Below are 19,945 nucleotides of genomic sequence, written 5' to 3'. Positions count from 1 at the left end.
GCTCTTGAAGAGCTACTGCCTTGTTCCCTGAGTAGGTTGTTGTCAACTATAAGGGTTTCGACCAAATGGGAGGCATTCTCAGGAAGCGGATCTTGTATCCCTCCTTGAGGACATTGATTGTCCAGATGTCTGGCCCCCTTTGGCTCCACTCTCACCAAAAGTGGGATAACCTGGCTCCCACTAGTGTCTGGAGGTTGCAGGTCTCACTTCCTTGATTTGGGTTGCTGTCTTTAGAATCTGCGAGCTTGACCTCCAGCAGCAATTCTCTGAGTTCCCCTTGAAGGGGCTCTCCCACGAAAGGGCTGGTGAGTGGGAGGAGCTTCCTTTTGCTTCCTTGCTAAAAAGCAGGCAGGGAGGACTTTCTTAGCAGTCTAAGAGATAAGATCATGCGTAGCCTGTTGTGCCAGAGCTGCCAACAAGTCTTTCACTAAGTCAGGAGGGAAAAAATTATTGCCCAAAGGAGCAAATAAAAGTTCAGATCTCTGAGCAAGAGTCAAACCTGAAGAAAGGAAGGAACAGAGCATAGCCCTTTTTTTAAGAACTCCTGCCATGAAAAGGGCGGAGAGTTCGATGGAGCCATCCCTCACGGCCTTATCAAGACAGGCAATCAGATGCATCTGAGCCTCGTTCTTTGGGTCTGTGGCCTCTGCGAGAGCTCCAAGAGTCCAGTCTATAAGGCTGAAGACTTCTATCATCCTAAAAATGCCCTTCAGCAAATGGCCCATCTCAGAAGTGGACCACATAATCTTCAATTTGCTCATGGCTGACCTGCATGAGGAGTCAACACGTCTGGAGAAGTCTCCCTGGGAGGAGGTAGGAACTCCCAAACTGAGAGCTTCCCCAGTCTCATACCACACACTAGATCTGGAGGCCAGTCTAGTAGGTGGAAAGGAAAAGGCGGCTTTCCCTAGATCCTTTCTCTTGGAAGTCCATTGAATGAGAGTTAAGAAAGCTCTCTTAACCGATCTAGCCAAAACCATTTTATTGAAGGAGGATGGTTTTCAGGGTCTGCCCTTCAAAACCTGGGATGGCGGACTCTGAGGCATAGGTTGAGAAAAGTCCTCTGGATACAGTGTAGTTAAAACCATCAGCAATTTTTTAGGGTCAGCTGCCTGCAGCGTAACCTGGAATTCCTCCTTTAAAACTTCGGCTAAGGGAATATCGATCCCCTGAGTCGAATGGGTGGGAGACAACACCGCCACATCTTGTCGATAATCGTCTTCCAGAAAAACCTCCTCATGCTGTGATGGAACATCGTGCAAGATTCCAGTCGTCTGCGAGGAAGCGTCACGCTTGCGTCCCGCAAGTCTCGAAGTAGAGTCGTGTTCAAGTGCTTCCAGCATAATTTCATCATGCTGCAAGGAAGCATCAACATTGCGACCCGCATGATGCGAGGGAAAATCCTGCTCGCGTGCGTCCCGCATGCTGTATGTTTACAGCCTGACGCGAGAAAGCGTTAACAGTGCGTTCAGCATGTCGCGAAGGAAAGAGAACTGCTTATCTACCATGCTGCGGGGACAAGTCCTGACTGCATGCGTCCAGCATACGTACATCCTGCTGTATGCGTCCAGGTTGCTGTAAGCTTCCAGCGTGCTGCATGTGTCCAGCATGCCGCGAGGGAGCGTCCAGAACCTTGTCGCTTCCCGAAACGCGTCGCGATCACTGCGAGGGAGCGTTGCTGAGCACAGGAATAATTCGCTGTCCGATAAATCCTTGGTTAGCAGCAGCTCATTTCCTTGGTCTGTTGATGTCCTTTGGTTCTTTACGAGATACCTCTGTTCATGAACTGTATACGTCAAACAGAGACGTAATCGACTTCTTCAGTTCAGATAGAACTGACACTTGCGGCGTGTCCTGCGCGCGTTCAGACTGCTGCGAAGGAGCGACGCGATTCTTATCGCGAGCTGAACTGTATAACGATCGCTGCAAGGGACCGTCAACCATTGTCGGGTGACCACCAGGGGAAAGTCCTTGTGACATCTCCCAATCTGGGGGAGGGGGAGAAGCGTGCACAGAAGTAAAATGAGCACCCTCTTCCTCCGATGAGCTATGTGCCTCACGCGACTGTTTTGACGCTGGCACGTCGTCTTCTACTAAAAGAAAAACTTCCAGCAAGCTCCAGTTACTGCAGGATGGTTTAGCAGGAGACATACGTCTCTTGAGCAGCCTTGAGAGAAGCGGTTGACGCCAACCACGTCGCGGTTTTGCATCATCCGACAAGGACGAACGCTTTCTAACCTCCCCTTTCCTGTGGCGAGGGGGAGCGTCCTGGGGATCGTCAACAGGATCGCTCGAGGGGAAGTCTGTTCGCTGATCAAGGTCTGACATATCCTTTCGCCTTTCGATATTCCTTCTCCCAGGGATTGGGAACCATGGAAGAGGTCTCTAGGCTGGGATTATAACGGACACGAACGGACGCACCCTCCCCTTTACTATCACTATTCACAAACTTGCTTTGCAAGCCACGCACTGCACATACAAACCACGCTATTTAATATGGGTGACTCACCCGTTAGGAAGGGTGGAAAGTCCCAGCCAGTACTGGCTTTTGGCTTTGCCCAGGGACTCAGTATCTGAGTGTGTCAACACTCAACAATAAGAAGTCCCTGCACCTCGCTAGAACCTTGCTACGCAAGGGCTGCGGCCTACATAAGCTGTGTGTGAAGGTATGAAGTGTGACTCGTCCTAGGAAGTTGACCTGTAGTCCTTTAGATGGAAATTTTAGGCTAGGACTCTCCCAATACCACCTCGTCAGGGTATGGGGACGTGACAGTATTAGCTTAATACAGTGGTACCTCTACATACGAATTTAATCCGTTCCACAACCGACTTCGGGTGTAGAAAATGTTCGGTTGTAGAAACGAATTTTCCCATAAGAATTCATTGAAATAGGATTAATCCATGGTTGAGCTCAAAAACCTATGATAACTCCTTAATAAATTACTACACATAATTACACATGACAATAATGCACACTAAATTAGATAATAGACATGTAAAAAAGAATAATTATAAAGAAATAATAAATAAGAAACGGGTTTTTAGCATCACTTACCTTAGAAAGTCCAGCGCAGGTGTCGGTCTTGCTATGCAGAGAGAAGACGGTAGGGCGGCGAGGAGGTAGAAAGGGTGACTACGATAAACGTACACTACCGTAACTTATTCTAACTTACACTAAGTGAACTTATTCTAACTTACACTAAGTGAACTTTAACCTAACTTAACTCATTTATTTTTTATTTTTATATTTTATATTTTTTTTTACATTTTCTTTTTTTCTTTTTGATGATTAATTTTAATCACTTTCACTTTACACTTAAAATTGATTGAATTTTTTTCTCTTCAATCTTTGCTGTTTTCTTTGTTTCACTTTGTTTCGCTTCACTCTTTGCCGTTTTCTTTGAACCACTTCCTTTCTCTTCATCACGAGTTTGCTTCGTAGTTTTTTAAAGAAGCTATCGATAGAAAGTTGCTTGGTACAGCTTTTCAGAATGTTTCGAAAATAAGTTAGGGAAACATCATCGAACTGCGCAACTGCACGACAAACCTGCAATTTTTTTGGATGGTATTTGTTGATGAAGGCGACCACGTCTTGATATTTTCCTAACACCTTTTTTATTTGCGCCGAACCTAACACATGTTCTACCTCCTCGATCCCTTCCTTGTCATCACTCATGTGCTCAGACATAGCATGGAGTTCCTTGAGCTCCTCTGTAGTAAGTTCGTCGTGATGTTCTTTTGCAAGTTCACTCCTTGCTTTACTTCTAAAGAGAGCATTTCCTTATTCCTTTTCTCACCACTACCACTACCACTTGCGAAACTAAGCCTTTTAGGACCCATGATTTACGTAAAATACCGTAAAAGGATGAACGTAAAAAATCACGATTAAAACACAGTTAATAGCAGAACGCACAGGGCACAACCACACGAAGCCGCCGAGAACAGAAGAATGTCCCAAGCCACGCTAATTGAGGGTCCTTCCGACGTAGAAATGCTGCCTTCTATCGGCGGAAATAAAAAATACATCCGGCGCTATGAGTACCATCTACGTGTACGGGTATTGTTTACTTCGGGTGTCGAAAAAAAATTCGGGTGTAGAGTAGGAACGTGTTCGAATTGTACTTCGTGTGTCGAAAAATTCGGATACAACCGGTACGACGAAAATTGCTTACTTTGTGTGTCGAAATAAAATTCGGGTGCAGAGTCGAAAAATTGCTCGAATTTTACTTCGGGTGTTGGAAAATTCGGATGTAGATACGTTCGTGTGTAGAGGTTCCACTGTACTAGGAACACAAGGAAACATGGTTTACCTGCAGTGGTTCGAGGTCAGCTGTGCAGAGAACCCAGGATGCTGCTTTCCCCAAGAGAGGCGAGGATGAAGAAAAGAATAAGGGCCAGACATACCTTTTCATTCATGCAGACTAAGACCAGCTAACAATGCCCTCAACCTTCCGCTACTTGTCTATTACTGAGCCTGAGGTTTTAAGCCAGCTGTTGCGCAGCCACCACAGGGCCAATAGAAAACGTATCGAGTCTCCTGTGGGTCACGTCTTGCAGGTAGTGGGCTGTGAAGGTCGTCTGACGTCTCCACACCCCAGCTTGGAGCACCTGCGTCACGGAAAAGTTTTTCTTGAAGGCCAGGGACGTAGCCACGTCCCCTGACGTCATGTGCTCTAGGGCGACGTGACGGAGGAGCGTCTGGATTAAGGGACAGATGGATCACCCTAGGAATCCATGCCGAGATGGTATTCTTGGTAACCCTCCTCTTAGTCCTCCCAGTGCTCACAAACAATGCCTGCACCTGGGGACGTACTGCAGTCGTTCTTTTGAGATATAGCCTCAGACTCCTTACTGGACACAGTAGGAGATGGTCTGGGTCATCTGTTACAGAATAAAGACTCTAAATCTGGAAGGAGTCGAACCGAGGGTCCGGCACTCCCGGATTCTGAGTCTTAGCAATAAACTCAGAGACGAATCTGAACGTTACCTCCCCCCATCACCTTGAATGGACGATGTCATAAGAGAGACCATGAAGTTCACTGACTCGCTTGGCTGACGCCGTCTTCTAAGTTAGGTGGCGATCTGAAGCCTGGCGTAATAGTTCGTAGGGAGGTCTCTTAAGAGAGCTGAGAACTCGAACCACGTTCCATGGAGGAGGTCTCACTTCCGACTGAGGGCAGGTAAGTTCATAACTTCGTATGAGTAGGGAAAGTTCCAGCGAGGAAGAAATGTCCACTCCTTTGAGCCTGAAAGCTAGACTTAAGGCTGAGCGATAGCCTTTCACCGCCGAGACTGAAAGGCGCATTTCTTCCCGCAAATACACGAAGAACTACGCAATTCTGGAATAGTGGCATCGAGTGGAGAGATACCCCTTCCACGACATCAACCATAGAAGACTCCCCACTTTGCCTGGTAGACAGATGCGGATGACCTTCGCAGGTGTCCAGACATCCTTATCGCAACTTGTTGCGAAAATTCTCTCTCAGCGAGGAGATGCTGGATTTTCTCCAGGCGCGAAGTCGAGCGAAGCTACGGCTTTGTGGAAGATGTTGGCGTGTGGCTGTATGAGTAGCTCGTGTCGCGGAGGGAGTTCTCTCGGAAGTTCCGTTAGGAGTAGCAGAAGGTCCGAAAACCATTCCGCGTGATGCCATAGCGGAGCTATAAGGGTCATTGAAAGATTGACCGATATTCTGGTCTTGCTGAGCACCCTCCTCATCAGACAGAACAGGAGAAAGGCGTATACGTCGATGTTGTCCCACTGTTGTTGGAAGGCATCTTGCCAGAGCACCTTGGGATCCGGGACTGGGGAGCAGTACAGCGGAAGCTTGAAGTTCAGCGCTGTAGCGAACAGATCCACAGTCGGGGAACCCCACAAAGTCAGGACTTTGTTGGCTACTAGATGATCCAAAGACCACTCGGTACTCACTATCTGAGACATTCTGCTCAGACTGTCAGCAAGCACATTTCTCTTGCCTGGAATATAGCGTGCTGATAGTGGAATCGAGTGGGCTTCGGTCCATCTCGTATCTCTACTGCGAGATGGGATAGCTGCTTTGAAAAGGTACCTCCTTGCTTGTTGATGTAAGCCACTACTGTGATGCTGTCGCTCATCACCACCACAGAGTGACCCGCCATGTACTGTTGGAACTGTTGAAGGGCCAGGAATACGGCCTTCATTTCTAGCAGATTTATATGGAGGCACTTTTCTGATTCTGACCACAGAACTGAGGTCCTGTGTTGCAGAACGTGGGCCCCCCACCCTTTCTTTGAGGCGTCCGAAAACAGCATCAAATCCGGGGGAAGAACGAGAAGATCCACTCCTCTTCGTAGGTTCTCGTCTGTCACCCACCACTGAAGGTCCGTCTGTTCCGCAGGACCCATAGGGATCATGACGTCCAGGGAATCGTAACCCTGATTCCACCGAGACTTGAGTCGCCATTGCAGGGATCTCATCCTGAGGCGACCGTTGGGAACTAGACGAGCCAAAGATGATAGGTGACCGAGGAGACGTAACCACGATTGGGCTGGAGGCTCTTCTCGTCTGAGGAAAGGGCTTGCGACCTTCCTCAGCCTTGCTGTCCTGTCGTCTGATGGGAAGGCTTTGTGGAGATTGGTGTCTATGATCATGCCTAGATATACCAGTCTCTGAGTGGGAAGCAGAGAGGATTTCTCAAGATTTACCATGATCCCCAGATCTTGGCAAAGTCCCAGAAGTTTGTCTCGGTGTCGAAGAAGGGTTGACTCCGAGTCTTCTAGGATCAGCCAGTCGTCCAGATAACGGAGGAGACGAATGCCGATCCTGCGTGCCCACGACGATATTCGGGTGAACACTAGTAGAAACCTGTGGTGCTGTGAAGAGACCGAAACACAGCACCTTGAACTGGTACACCTTGTTGTCTAGGCTGAATCTTAAGTACTTCCTTGAAGATGGATGGACTGGGATCTGGAAGTACGCGTCCTTCAGGTCCAGTGTACACATGAAGTCTTGCGGTCTCACTGCAAGTCTGACCGTGTCTGCGGTCTCCATGCTGAACGGAGTTTGCTTGACAAACCTGTTCAGAGCTGGGAGGTCAATGACTGGTCTCCAGCCTCCAGACGCCTTCCTTACAAGAAAGAGTCGACTGAAGAAACCTGGGGACCCGTCGAGAACCTCTTGGAGAGCGCCCTTCTTCAACATGGTCTGGACTTCTGCCCGAAGGGCTTGCCCCCTTGCCGATCCCATAGCAAGGGAGCTCAACGACACTGGATCCGCTGTCAGGGGAGGTAGAGATGTTGTGAACGGGACGCGATATCTTTAACTGATTACAGAAATCGTCCAGGAATCGGCCCCGAGTTGCTGCCACCTGTTCGTACAACTTTGAGGGCATCCTCCCACTGGTAGATATGCAGGGGGACTGCCAATCCTAGCGTTTGGGGCCTCGCCCGCTCCCTCTAGGATTCTTTCCTCTCCTGGAGGACTTTTTGCCTTTCTTGTCCTTGACAGGGAAGGGCTTAGACACCGTCGTCTTCGCTGCAGCTGCCGGTTTCGTGATCTTGGTAGGACGTGGTTGCTGGGGTGCTGGAGGTTTATAGGGATTTGATGTTAGAGCCCTATTTAGGAGAGAGTCCTGGTTGGACTTCCTCCACCTCTCAGCTGCCTGCTCCACGTCCTTAGGCTCGAACAAGTTCTTCCCCATAACGGAAGAATGTCTGAGCCTGATCTCGGTATTGGGGACCTTTTGGTGGAATCTCTCAGACACTGTATCTCGACGTTTCAAGATGGTATAAGCCCACAAGTTCGAAACTTGGCGGGCTAGAAACTCGATCGTGTGAGTGCCTGAGAGTAAAATGGTCTCCATGGTCTTCCTGGTACTTTCTTTGGACAAGTCCTCTGAACGTAGCAGGATGCCTAGGGACCCTAGCCAGATGTCCAGCCACGAAGTTGCCTGCATGGCAGACTTCGCTACCTTCTCCTGGGTAAGGATCTCCGTCGCCGAGAACGAGACCTGCCGGTTGGAGTCTCTCTCTAGAGGGACTCCCCTGGTAAGCTTTACCAAGGAGTGGTGTAGGGGAAGAGCTAAACAAGTCTCCTCAACAATGTCAAAGTACCTCCTCTGTTGGACATGAGGAGGTGGGAGGAGTTTGTTGCCGGCGCTGGATCGGCTGGAGGAGGCAAGCTCGGAGAGCTGGGCTTCAACCTTGTCTTTGGCACTCTTAACCCCTTGAGACCAGGGCAAAGCCGCACTGGCCTTCGAGGGTTTTTGAGTCCCAAAGACTCGGTCCAAGACCGTGTCTTTGCCCTCACGAGGGGGAATCTCTGGATCCGCAAACCCATTGAGATTCCTCATAAGGGTCAAAACCTGCCAGAACGCATGCTCTGACTCCTGCAGCTCTCCTCCTGAAGGGCTAGTAGCGAAGTCTCCTGTCCCCAAAGGCTCTTCTTGGGGGGACTCGTGGACGTTTTCCAAGTGCTTGGCTGGCTCCGGTCTAAGCCTTGAAGATGACTTCGGCACAGTCTTAGAGTCCTTCGACTCCCTCCTGGGAGGGATGCAGGACTCCAACAACAATGGTGGGAGGCTCTTCTCCACCCCTACCCGAGAAGACTTTCAGGCGCGAAGTGGGGTTTCCCTCATTGGTGCAATGGAGGAACGCCTCACCTCACGTGACTCCCCTGAGGACGGGAAATCTTCGTCCAAAGGGGAGGGAGTGAAAGTCTGAGGGGGTGAGGAGGCCTTCCTCAAGGACTTACGAGGAGTCAGCTTTGCCCTCGGAGAAGTTACCACGTTCGACACTCCTCTCTTCCTCTTCAGGGGAGTAGAAGCTGCCAGTGATTTGTGGCCCAGCTCAGAGAGAACAGGCTTAAAAGCCTGCATGACCGCTCTGACCAGGGACCTAAACCAAGGCTGCTGACTGACAGCTGTGCTATCAGAAACTCCCTCTGGAGGGAAGGGGTTCAACCGATCCCTAGGAGGAGTTACCAAAGGGTGGTTCGCCTGAAAAGATGACGGAGAAGAAAAGTCCCTGGACCTTTCTGGAATCTTCCCCCCTGCCGGCGAGCGCGCTGATCTGCGCTTGCGCGGGGGGGGGGGGAACGATGATGGCCTGGTCGCGCGTTGTCCTGCAGCCTCGCACGTGGGGGGTTGAGGATTGCGCTGCGGAGTGTGCTGGCGCTTGCACAATGGGAAATGCCCTGGGTTGCGCGCAGGAGACTGTTGGCGCGGGCGCACGAGGGCGAGCGATGGCGAACAGGGGCGCGAGCTGGAGAAGGCAGAGGGTGCGCTGAAGGATGGATAAGCGCTCGCACGCAGGGTCCGGCCGAAGAGCCCGTGCGGGCGATACCATTGGGCGCGCGTGTGCAGGAGACACATCTCTTGCGCGCGGGCGCTCATGAGAGCACACATCAGGCTGTGGCGATGGGTGTGGGCACGCGTGCGAAACCTCGTGGCGCGTCGCAGACTGCGCGCACAGACGTGCTGGCGATGGATGGCGCGTTGGCGAGCGCTGGCGATGGATGGCGCGTTGGCGAGCGCTGGCGATGGATGGCGCGTTGGCGATCGCTGGCGATGGATGGCGCGTTGGCGATCGCTGGCGATGGATGGCGTGTTGGCGATCGCTGGCGCGTTGGTGAGCACTGGCGGCGAGCAGGGGAAGAAGGTAGCTTCCCCACTGCACCCAGATCAGAAGATCGTGGGTGCGCAGGATATCGTTGGCGCGGAGAGCGCGGGCGCGCAGGCGAGCGCTGGCGTGCAGGAGAAAAGAGGCGCGCATGGCGCGCAGTAGCGCATTGGTGATCTGGAGAGCGCTGGCACGCAGGTGAGCACTGACGCGCAGGTGAGCGCTGGGGCGCAGGTTAGCATTGGCACGTAAGAGACGTATGCACTATCTTGCGCATACGCCCTTGATGCCCCGAAGGGACCGTTGCCCGTTTTACAACAGGATGCGTTGGCGCCCACAGATTGTCAGCAGCCAGGAACGGCAATGGCAGGTCAGCAGGTCTGACGGGTGGAAGGTCGGCGTGTCCTTTGTAAGGACGACCTTCCACCAAAGGAGATCGTGAACGATTTGCAGAGGGGTCCATGGTTGTAGCTGGGAGAGTCGGAGAACGATGGCGAGGTTCCTCTGCAGTGGACTGCGGAGACGATGAACCGAAGAGGCGCCTCCTAACACCCTTGTGAGGTGAAGGAAGGTCTTTACGGCGAAGAGGAAGAGGGGCTTTACGCCTTAAACGCCCCCTGGGGGCCGTGGAGTCAGCGGGCTGACCAACAGCAGTCCTCCGAAGAGGATTCTCTGTGAGTGAAATCCCCCGAGGGGGAGAATCACTGGTAGGAGAGACCGTTGGACTTAGTTCCTCCCTTGAAGGATGTGCAGAGGGAGGAACTAAGCCTTCAGCTACAGCAGGATCATCACGAGCAGAGGTTTAAGATAACGCATCGGAAGCCTCTGCCACGACAACGTCGACGATAGACAGAGGATCAACCTCTGCTAAAGTCGGCGATTGTTTGACAGCAGCCCCCAACCGGATCATGTCAAACAAGGCTTCCTTGGAGGGCGAACCCTCAAGCCCCAAGGAAGCCCAAAGCTGAAACAAATCATCATTAGATACATGAATATTTAAATCCTCCCCCGAGATCGGGCAACAGAACTATGGCCTACGCTACCACTCGACAGTTTCTCGGAAGAAACCGATCAAGTGGGATCTTCGGAGGAGGTTTGGGCCACGGAAGAAGAGCCCTTGGGATTTTCTCCTTTCAAAGAAAGCTTCAAAGGAGAAATATCCCGCCAGGACTTCTTCTTCCGGAGCCGAGAAAACCTCTCCCACTGGGAGGTAGACCACTCCCTACACTCACCACACACTTTATTTCTATCACACCGCTGGCCCCTACAATAAGGACAAAGAGTGTATGGAAGCCACTACCGTGGTGTTGTCGCTCATCACCACTACGGAGTGGCCCGCCAGGACTTGGTGGAACTTCTGAAGGGCCAGGAAAACGGTCTTCATCTCCAGCAGGTTTATGTGAAGGTACTTTTCTGATTCTGACCACAGGCCTGAGGCCCTGTGGTTCATAACGTGGGCCCCCCACCCCTTGTTTGATGCGTCCGAAAACAGCATCAAATCCGGGGTAGAGACGAGAAGATCCACTCCCTTTCGTAGGTTCTCGTCTGCCACCCACCACTCGAGGTCTGCTCGTTCCGCAGATCCCATGGGGATCAGGATGTCCGGGGAGTCGAGTCCTTGACTCCACCGAGACTTCAGTCGCCACTAAAGGGATCTCATTCTGAGGCGACTGTTGGGGACGAGACGGGTCAGAGAGGAGAAGTGGCCGAGGAGACGAAGCCACGATTGGGCTGGGAGTTCTTCTCGATTGAGGAAAGGTTTCGCAACCTTCCTCAGCCTTGCTATCCTTTCGTCTGATGGGAAGGCTTTGTGAAGATTGGTGTCTATGATCATGCCTAGATATATCAGTTTCTGAGAGGGCTGCAGAGAGGACTTCTCGAGGTTTACCACAATCCCCAGATCCTGGCAAACTTCGAGGAGCTTGTCTCGGTGGCGAAGAAGGGATGCCTCCGAGTCTGCCAGGATCAGCCAGTCGTCCAGGTAACGAAGGAGACGGATGCCGATCCTGTGAGCCCATGAAGAGATGATGGTGAAGACTCTGGTGAACACCTGAGGCTCTGTGGAGAGATCGAAAAACAGCACCTTAAACTGGTAGATCTTGTTGTCTAGGCAAAATCTCAGGTACTTCCTTGAAGACGGATGGATTGGGATCTGGAAGTACGCGTCCTTCAAATCCAGTGTGCACATAAAGTCTCGTGGTCTCACTGCAAGTCTGACCGTGTCTGCCGTCTCCATACTGAACGGAGTCTGCTTGACAAACCCGTTCAGGGTCGAGAGGTCGATGACTGGTCTCCAGCCTCCAAACGCCTTTCTCACAAGAAAGAGTCGACTGTAGAAGCCTGGGGACCCGTCCACGACCTCCTGGAGAGCGTCCTTCTCCAACATGGTCTGGACTTCGGCCCGAAGGGCCTGCCCTTTTGCCGATCCCATGGCAAAAGAGCTCAACGACACTGGATTCGCTGTCAGGGGAGGGAGAGATGCTGTGAACGGGACGCGATACCCTAGAGAGATCACGGAGACCGTCCAGGCATCCGCCCCGAGTTGCTGCGCAACTCTGAAGGCATCCCCCCACTGGTGGACATGCAGGGGGATTGCCAACCCTAGCGCTTCCGACCTCGGCCGGTACCTCTAGGGTTCTTGCCTCCCCTGGAGGACTTCTTGCCCCTCCTGCTCTTGGCAGGAAAGGGCTTAGACACCTTGGGCTTCGCTGCTACTGTCGTCTTCTTTGTGTCCTTGGCAGGATGGGGCTGCTGGACTGCCGGAGGCTTGTAGGGCCTCGATGTCAGGGCCCTATGGATGAGGGAATCCTGGTTGGATTTCCTCCACCTCTCGGCAGTGAGCTCCACGTCCTTAGGCTCGAACAAGCTCTTACCGAGAACGGAAGAGTGTCTGAGCCTGCTAGACTCGGCGCTGGGAACCTTATGGTGGAACCCCTCAGCCACAGCGTCCCGGCGCTTGAGGATCGTGTTGGCCCACAAGCTCGAGACTTGGTGAGACAAAAACTCGATGGTCCGAGTGCCCGAGAGGAGAAAGGTTTCCAGCGCTTTCCTGGTGCTTTCCTTGGAGAGGTCCTCGGACCCCACCAGGATGCCCAGAGACCCCAGCCAGATGTCGAGCCATGAAGTGGCCTGCATGGCGCACTTGATGACCTTCTCCTGGCTCTGGATCTCAGTGGCTGAGAAGGACACGTGCTGGTTGGAGTCTCTCAAGAGGGACTCCCCCTGTGAGTTCTTCCAAGGAGTGATGCAAGGGAAGACTCAGCGAAGACTCCTCGAGGATCTCAAAGTACCTCCTCTGATGGACTCGAGGAGGAGGGAGGAGCTTATTCCCGGCACTCGATCTGCTGGAGGAGGCAAGCTCCGCGAGCTGGCCCTCGATCTTGTCTCTGGCACTCTTCATCCCTTGGGACCAGGGCAATGCTGCGCTGGCCCTAGAGGGTTTTTGAGTGCCGTAGACGTGACCCAGGACCGTGTCCTTACCTTCACGAGGTAGGACCTCAGGGTCTGGAATCCCATTAAGGTTCCTCATGAGGGTCAGGACTTGCCAGAACGCATGTTCTGACTCCTGGTGCTCGCCTCCTGTCGGACTGGCAGCGAAGTCTCCGGTCCCCAGAGGCTCTTCCTGGGGGGAAACGTGGACATCCTCGACGGCTCTGGGCTGTTCCTGTCTGATCCTAGCTGACGATTTGGGAATCGTCTTAGAGTCCTTAGGTTTCCTCCTGGGCGGGATACAGGACTCTAGAAGCGAAGGAGGCAGGTCCTTCTCCACCTCGGGACGAGGAGACCTCTCGGGAAGAGGAGGAACCTCCTCCACTGGTGCGATGGGGGAGTATTCCTGCTCAACCGACTCTCCTGAGGAAGGGTAATCCTCCTCCGCAGGGGAGGGCGAGAAGGTCTGAAGGGGAGTAGGAGCCTTGCGTAAGGATCTGCGCGGGGACAGCATAGGCCTCGGAGGAGGATCCACGGGAGAGACTCCTCTTTTATTCTTCACGGGGGAGGAAGCTGCCGCTGGCTCGCGACCCGAATCAGAGAGGGCTGGCTTGATCGCCCGCACGAGAGCTCTGAATAGGGTGTCGAACCAGGGCTGTTGACTGACAGCAGCGCTGTCTGACACTCCCTCTGGAGGGAAGGGGATCGAGGGATCCCTAGGAGGAGTCGACAAACGAGGGTTCGCCTGCAGGGCTGTAAGAGAAGAATCCCTAGACCTGTTTGGGGAGCGCTCCCCCTCTGGCGAGCGCGCTGGTCTGCGCTTGCAAGGAGGGGAACGCGACAAGGAAGAATCCGCCTGTCGGCGATCGCGCTGGGGCTCGTGTATCGGGCCCAGAGCAGGGTCGCGCGTGAAAGAAGGGCGCGAAGCTGGAAAATCGCGCGAGCGCACCCGCGTGGGCGTGGGCGGGGACTGCCTCGAGGGTGCGCAGGTGGATGGTCAGGAGCGATGGCACGGTGGCGCGCTGGCGACAGAGCGGGAGCGCACGGCAGCTTGAACGGGAACATGGTCGCGAGAGTGCGTAGGTGATGGTGTAGGCGTGCGGCGATCATGAGCTGGAACAGGAGGAGGCTGAACGCGTTGTCGCGCAGCGACCTGGTGCGGCCCCGAAGGGCGTGAGATAACGGGAGCGCCCGAGCACGTGTCCGGCAGAACCGGCCGAGGGCGCGATAGCGCTGGAGCAGGGTCACGAGCGACCTGGGGGCGAGAGGTTTGGCGACGGTCTGGAAGGACCGGCCTACTCGCCTGTGGAAGCGTTAGTTGCGCTGGCGATCGTGGAGTTAGTTGAGCAACCATCGCTGTCTTAAATACAGGCACGGGGCGTGTAGCAGGAACAGGGCGCGATTTTGGCGCGTCGGGCGCGATCGTATCTGAAGTAGATTCGCGCGGTTCCAGAGGCGGCCGTGAGCGCCCGTGCGCTGGTTTGGCAACCTCTGGGGCGACGAGCTGAGTCGTCGCGACGCGTGGTCGCATTGGTGCTGGAACAGGAACTGCGCGCGGGCGCTCATCGCGAACCTCTCTCGTATCGCGAGCCTCCCTCGTATCGCGAACCTCCCTAGGTGGGCGCGTTGGAGTGCGCGTGAGCGCTGGAGCTGGAATCGCGCGGGGACGCGTATCGCGTCTATCCCCCGCGGGGCGCGACGAGTCCGTAGGAACCTGAGGGCGCCTGTGCGCCAACTCAGGAACCTCTTGGATCGCATGCGATGAAACAGGAACAGGGGGGCGGCGAGGTGCTGGAGGGCGCGTAGGCGCAGGAGGCCGCTGGGGAACCGGTGGACGCGTAGGCGCCATATCAGGAACTGGCCGCGAGTGCGCAGGTGAGCGCGGCGGCACTATATCAGGAGCAGGGTGCGTCTGCGCAGTTGGGCGCTTGCGCGCTACTTCAAGAACTGCTGGAGGGCGACGGGGCGCCGATGGGCGTGGGCGCGCATGGGAACCCTGGCGTACAACAGGAACAGCGGCGCGAACGCCTAAGGGTGAGCACCGAGGCGCTTTGTCAGGAACATCAGGAACATCAGGAACGACAGCAGGAGGGTGCGCAGGCGGAGCCTTACACTTAGGGGCGAGAGGTGCAGTTTCGCGCTCAGGTCCCTGAGACCCCGAAGGGCCTGGAGATTGCGCAGTGGCAGTCTCAAATGGCGCGTAAAGCGCGTCAGCAGCTTTGGATGTCGAAGGTCTGGGCGACAGCTCACCTTGTCCCGAAGGACGACCATCCTCCGAAGGGGATCGCGAACGATCCCCGGAGAGATCAAGGTTGGTAGCAAGCAGGTCAGTAGAGCGGCGAGTCGTCTTCTCCGCAGAGGACTGTGGTGACGACGAGCCGAAGAGGCGCCTCCTAACCCCTTTAAAGGGGGAAGGAAGGCCTCTACGGCAAAGGGGAGGACGAGCCTTCCGCCTTACACGCCCACGAGGGGCCGTGGGATCAGCAGGCTGACCATCAACGGGCCTCCGAAGAGGCGTCTCTACCAGAGAACTCCCCCAAGAGGGAGTCTCAACGGAAGGAGAGACCGTGGGACTAAGCTGCTCCCTCGAAGTATGTTCGGAGGGGGAGAAAGAGCCTTCCGCTACCGCAGCCACAGGAACGGGTGTTTGGCCAGACACAACAACGTCAACCACAGAAAGAGGATCTATCTCCGATGAAGTTGACGATTGTTCGGCGGCCGCACCCCGTTTGATCATGTCAAACAGGGCTTCCTTGGTGGGCGAACCCTGCAGCCCCAAGGAAGCCCAAAGCTGAAAAAGATCATTGTTAGAAACAACCACCTCCTCCGAGGGGGAAGGGGCAGCCGCCTCTCTATGGGAGGCAACGACCTCTCCCTCACCACGGGATCGGTTAATGACAACAACATTACGGTCTACGCTACCACTCGCCGGCCTCTTGGAAGAGGCCGCCCGAGCGGGAGCTTCGGAGGAGGAATGGGCGGCGGAAGAAGAAGACTTGGGATTTTCTCTCTTCCGAGAAGCCTCGGAAGGAGAAAGATCCCTTTTAGCCTTCTTCTTACGTCGCTGGGCAAACCTCTCCTACTGGGAGGTAGACCACTCCCTACACTCAATGGACAAATTAGACCTATCACACCGTTGGCCCCTACACTGAAAGCATAAAGAGTGAGGATCCGTTTCCACGGCCGACATAAAGGTCCCACAAGGGCGGCCGAGAGGTCCAGGGCACGTACGCATAAGGAGTAATAGAGGCCAACTTCATACACACACTGAAAAGAAAAAGCAAACAAAATTATGGCAGTCAACAGAGAGGAGAGCGCTGACAAGTCTGTCGTCTCTTCGAGCCAAAAGTAAAGTGAGCTAATCACCGGTGTGTGTGAGGGGGGAGGGGTAGCTAGCTACCCCTCCCTAACCCCCGCTAACTAGCGGTGGGGTAGGAAACCCTCGTTTAAACTTTATGGCTCGTCATTTCAGCTAAGCCGAAGTAATTACCCCATGTAAATAGCATGGTTTGTATTCAGTTATGGAACAACTGAGAATTATATCTCCCCGTGCCTTGAATGGGCGATATCGTAAAAAAGACCATGCAGTTCACTAACTCTCTTGACCAAAGCCAGCATGAGTAGGAACATCGTCTGTGGTAAAAGTTCTGAATTCATAAGTCTGGAAACATCAGATAACCTTCACCACTTCCTGCGCGAGTTTACCCACAAGTTCTGGGACAAATTCTACTTGGGACCTGTGGTACCTGCTCAACAGGTTGTAAAGCAAGCCTAGCTCCCTTATGAGACAAGAAGCATCTCATCTTAAACATAGGTTGCAACTTAAGTCCAAGAATGAAAGGTAAGAATAGCTGGCCCTATTTTCTTCTTCTTCCCCTGCATGGGGTTCCAGAAGGAAAATCAAGTTATTCAATAGAGCAACTTTTATTTTCTTTGGTTTGTACTGATTTCTTTACAAGGTGAAGGAGGCACACACACTCTCTCTCTCTCTCTCTCTCTCTCTCTCTCTCTCTCTCTCTCTCTCTCTCTCTCTCTCTCTCTCTCTCTATAAACTGATGAAAAAATACGCTAATTACCTATATCCTATACTACTGGTATATTTTTCAATTATTGACATTCTACGGGTCATTTGTAGTGGCTCTCATTCGTTCGTTTGTACATAGCAGTTTTCGACCTTCTGCGCATAAACTCCTGCCACCTGCGCATAAACTCCGCCTCCACCAATAGGATTACTTCTTCTCTTATAACCCCTCCCCATTTTCCAATTTCCCCTACGTCATTTTACCCGCCACATTCAAGTACTGTATTCTCCTTTACCCGGTTTAATCAAGTATTTTACTTGATCCAGTACAACTATACCATTCCTTTAATGTAACACCCACGTATACATATTTCGTTTTACCCAAGACTCACACGTTTTACTATCCGATATCTTATAAAATCACCTTATTTTATATTCCCATTAAATATTATTTATCATACACTCCATTTTATCTTTCCATATTACTTTTATACATTTTGTTATTACCTTGTCACGCCCAGATTTCACATAAATACTTGCTCTGGACAAGTTTCCCATGCTGGTTCATTCATGTTTACTCTCTAGACTCCAATGTTTTTCCGTTAACCAATCACGAACCCATACATATGGAAAGTTTGCACATGGGGGTTAATATTTCCTAACCCCCACCTTCCAACAAACCCTTTTCCGTGGAAACCTTTGTCCAAGTCAGGTCTTTGTTAGTTCAAGTGAGGTCTTTTTGCGTATTCTACGATGGAAGTTATAGAAACTTGTAACGACTGCAGTATTCCATACTTGAAAGCATTTCGGTGAATTCCAATGTTGATCATTTTCTTAAACCTCATAATGTAATAGCCCAACGTTTACAGTGTCCCAAGTGCAGTACTAAAACTAAGATATCTAAGACAAAGAAGAAACGGCGATGTGGTTATAAAGAAGTTAAGACGTCACAGTCACTACATCCCAGTGACCCACAAGTTTCATCTTGGCGGTCATAAAAGTAAGTCATTAATTTCTTTAATTTTAATGTGTTAGTTTTACTAGTTTTTTAGCGTGCGCAGCTCAACATTACCGCTTGCCAGTAAATACGCGCTTGATGTATTATTTTCATGCGAGCGGAGCGAGCCGATGGCGGAACAAGAACCATTATATTTAGTGTTGCTAATGTTAGCGTGAGCGGCTCAATATTACCATTTGCCAATACATACGTTCTTAATGTTTTTGTTTTCTGGTGAGCTAAACGAGGCCTAATTGGAACAAAAGCCATTATATTTAAACATTTTAACAGAAAATATATGTTTTCCTGTAGTAAATAACGTGATTCAACCGGTTTTCACCTTCATTTCAACCGCAACAACAACAACTGGCTACTTAAAGTTAGACGAACTGGTTGTTCTGATTGTTTGTGGTTGAAATGAAGGTCAAATTCGGTTAAATCGCATTATTTACTACAGGAAAACATATATTTTATGTTCAAAATGATAATCTGTAATACAGTAAAACTTTACCACAATTTGTTTACCTCGGTTGTTGTTATCCAGTGATTCATGGTTATGGGTTTCAACGAATGGGAGCCTTTGTATATCAGCGGGCAGTTCCTCCAGTGTTCATCAAAAAGGGATGTCAACTCCCCTAAACATTTCCCCCTAACCTAACCTACAAGCCGTGTCCTTACCTACTCGCCAAACGGATTGGCTAACACCCATTTGGGACCTCCTATACACCGCCCTATTCTAAGTTAGCCGTAACCATACATACAGGTGGTCGCTATCCTAAATACACCACTAAAACCCTATTGATCTACACATCAGGAACACTTATTTTTTTTACTTAGGAATATTGTGCTACAGTAAATATTTACAATAAAAAAAGAAGAAAAACTCTACGGTAGATGACCACTAATCCCAACGTAGCATAGGATAGGATAGCCAATCCTATAAGCAACTACACCATCAAGAGTAAATCCTAATACTAGGTAACAGATTTAGATAACAACAAAGGAATCATAAGTGAATCAAATTTAGAATCCTTACCACGAAAAGATTCATTATTGAACAAGAGAAAAATATAACTCGACACTCGCCATCTTGTTTATTTTCTTTTTCTTCTTCTTCCATTTTAGCAGGAGATATCAGACATGCCTCAACCTTTAATGTCTACTCTAAACAAGAGACCAAAATGAAAACATTAAAACTATTGACTGATAAACAATGAATGTTTGAAGTAAATTCATGTTATATCCTTACCAAAAGGAAACGAATGGTAAGTTAATTCCATTGCACGAAGATCAACGCCTTACTGTATATTTTCTAAAAGATGCAGTATATGGGTCCCCTTCCGCTGATTTTGTTTAACTCTGGTCAAACATATATATAAGATCTTTTTTGTCTTAGTATTTAAACGTAAATTCTTTTGATTTCTTTACCCAGACGCTCAGATCATAGCATTAAATGGAGGCTTATTACAAAAAGAAATATATCATTCATATGTGTTTTTAGACTATGTTTATTCATTATTCCTCTAATCGTTGGTTAATTTTACAAATTATCTTAATGTGTTTAGCATATTAGTTTTGGTAGAAAAATCCATGAAACCTTGTTCACCCTCTCCTCCATCTCCTTATCTCTCTATTTTCCTAGTAAATTATTTAAAGAGCAGTTGAATTTGAATCTTGTTAAATACATTTTAGCACGTTTCTTTGAATATAGTACTTCTTACAACTTACAACTAATCCTAATGAAAAATAATATTCCACTAAATTATAGGTACTACATAGAGGTGCATTCATCAATTTGAAATTATATAAATATGCATCTGCCCTCACATAACAAATTCTCCAATTTCCCATCAAAGTTTATATATCCTGTTTATACAATAAGGGGGTGTGACTGTACTTGAATG

The 19,945-nt window shown here is 50.9% G+C and overlaps 1 protein-coding gene across 4 annotated transcripts in view; it reads right to left on the bottom strand.

Annotated features, from left to right (window-relative positions):
- Positions 1–19,313, bottom strand: part of LOC137643943 (BTB/POZ domain-containing protein 6-B-like) — a 198,488-nt gene extending 179,175 nt beyond the window's left edge. The window contains exon 1 of one of the 4 annotated variants that reach the window (XM_068376717.1): positions 19,291–19,313. The gene's annotated coding sequence lies outside the window, so the exon portion shown is untranslated. Of the gene's footprint in view, positions 1–18,566; positions 18,736–19,077; positions 19,209–19,290 lie in introns of those variants that run through there. The other 3 variants (XM_068376713.1, XM_068376715.1, XM_068376716.1) reach the window with 3 other exon arrangements.
- Between the last annotated feature and the right edge of the window lie 632 nt (positions 19,314–19,945).

Source organism: Palaemon carinicauda, chromosome 7 (assembly GCF_036898095.1).
Source record: "Palaemon carinicauda isolate YSFRI2023 chromosome 7, ASM3689809v2, whole genome shotgun sequence".
NCBI lineage: Eukaryota > Metazoa > Arthropoda > Malacostraca > Decapoda > Palaemonidae > Palaemon > Palaemon carinicauda.
Note: the sequence above shows the minus strand (reverse complement) of the source record. Positions and strands in the feature narration are given on the sequence as shown.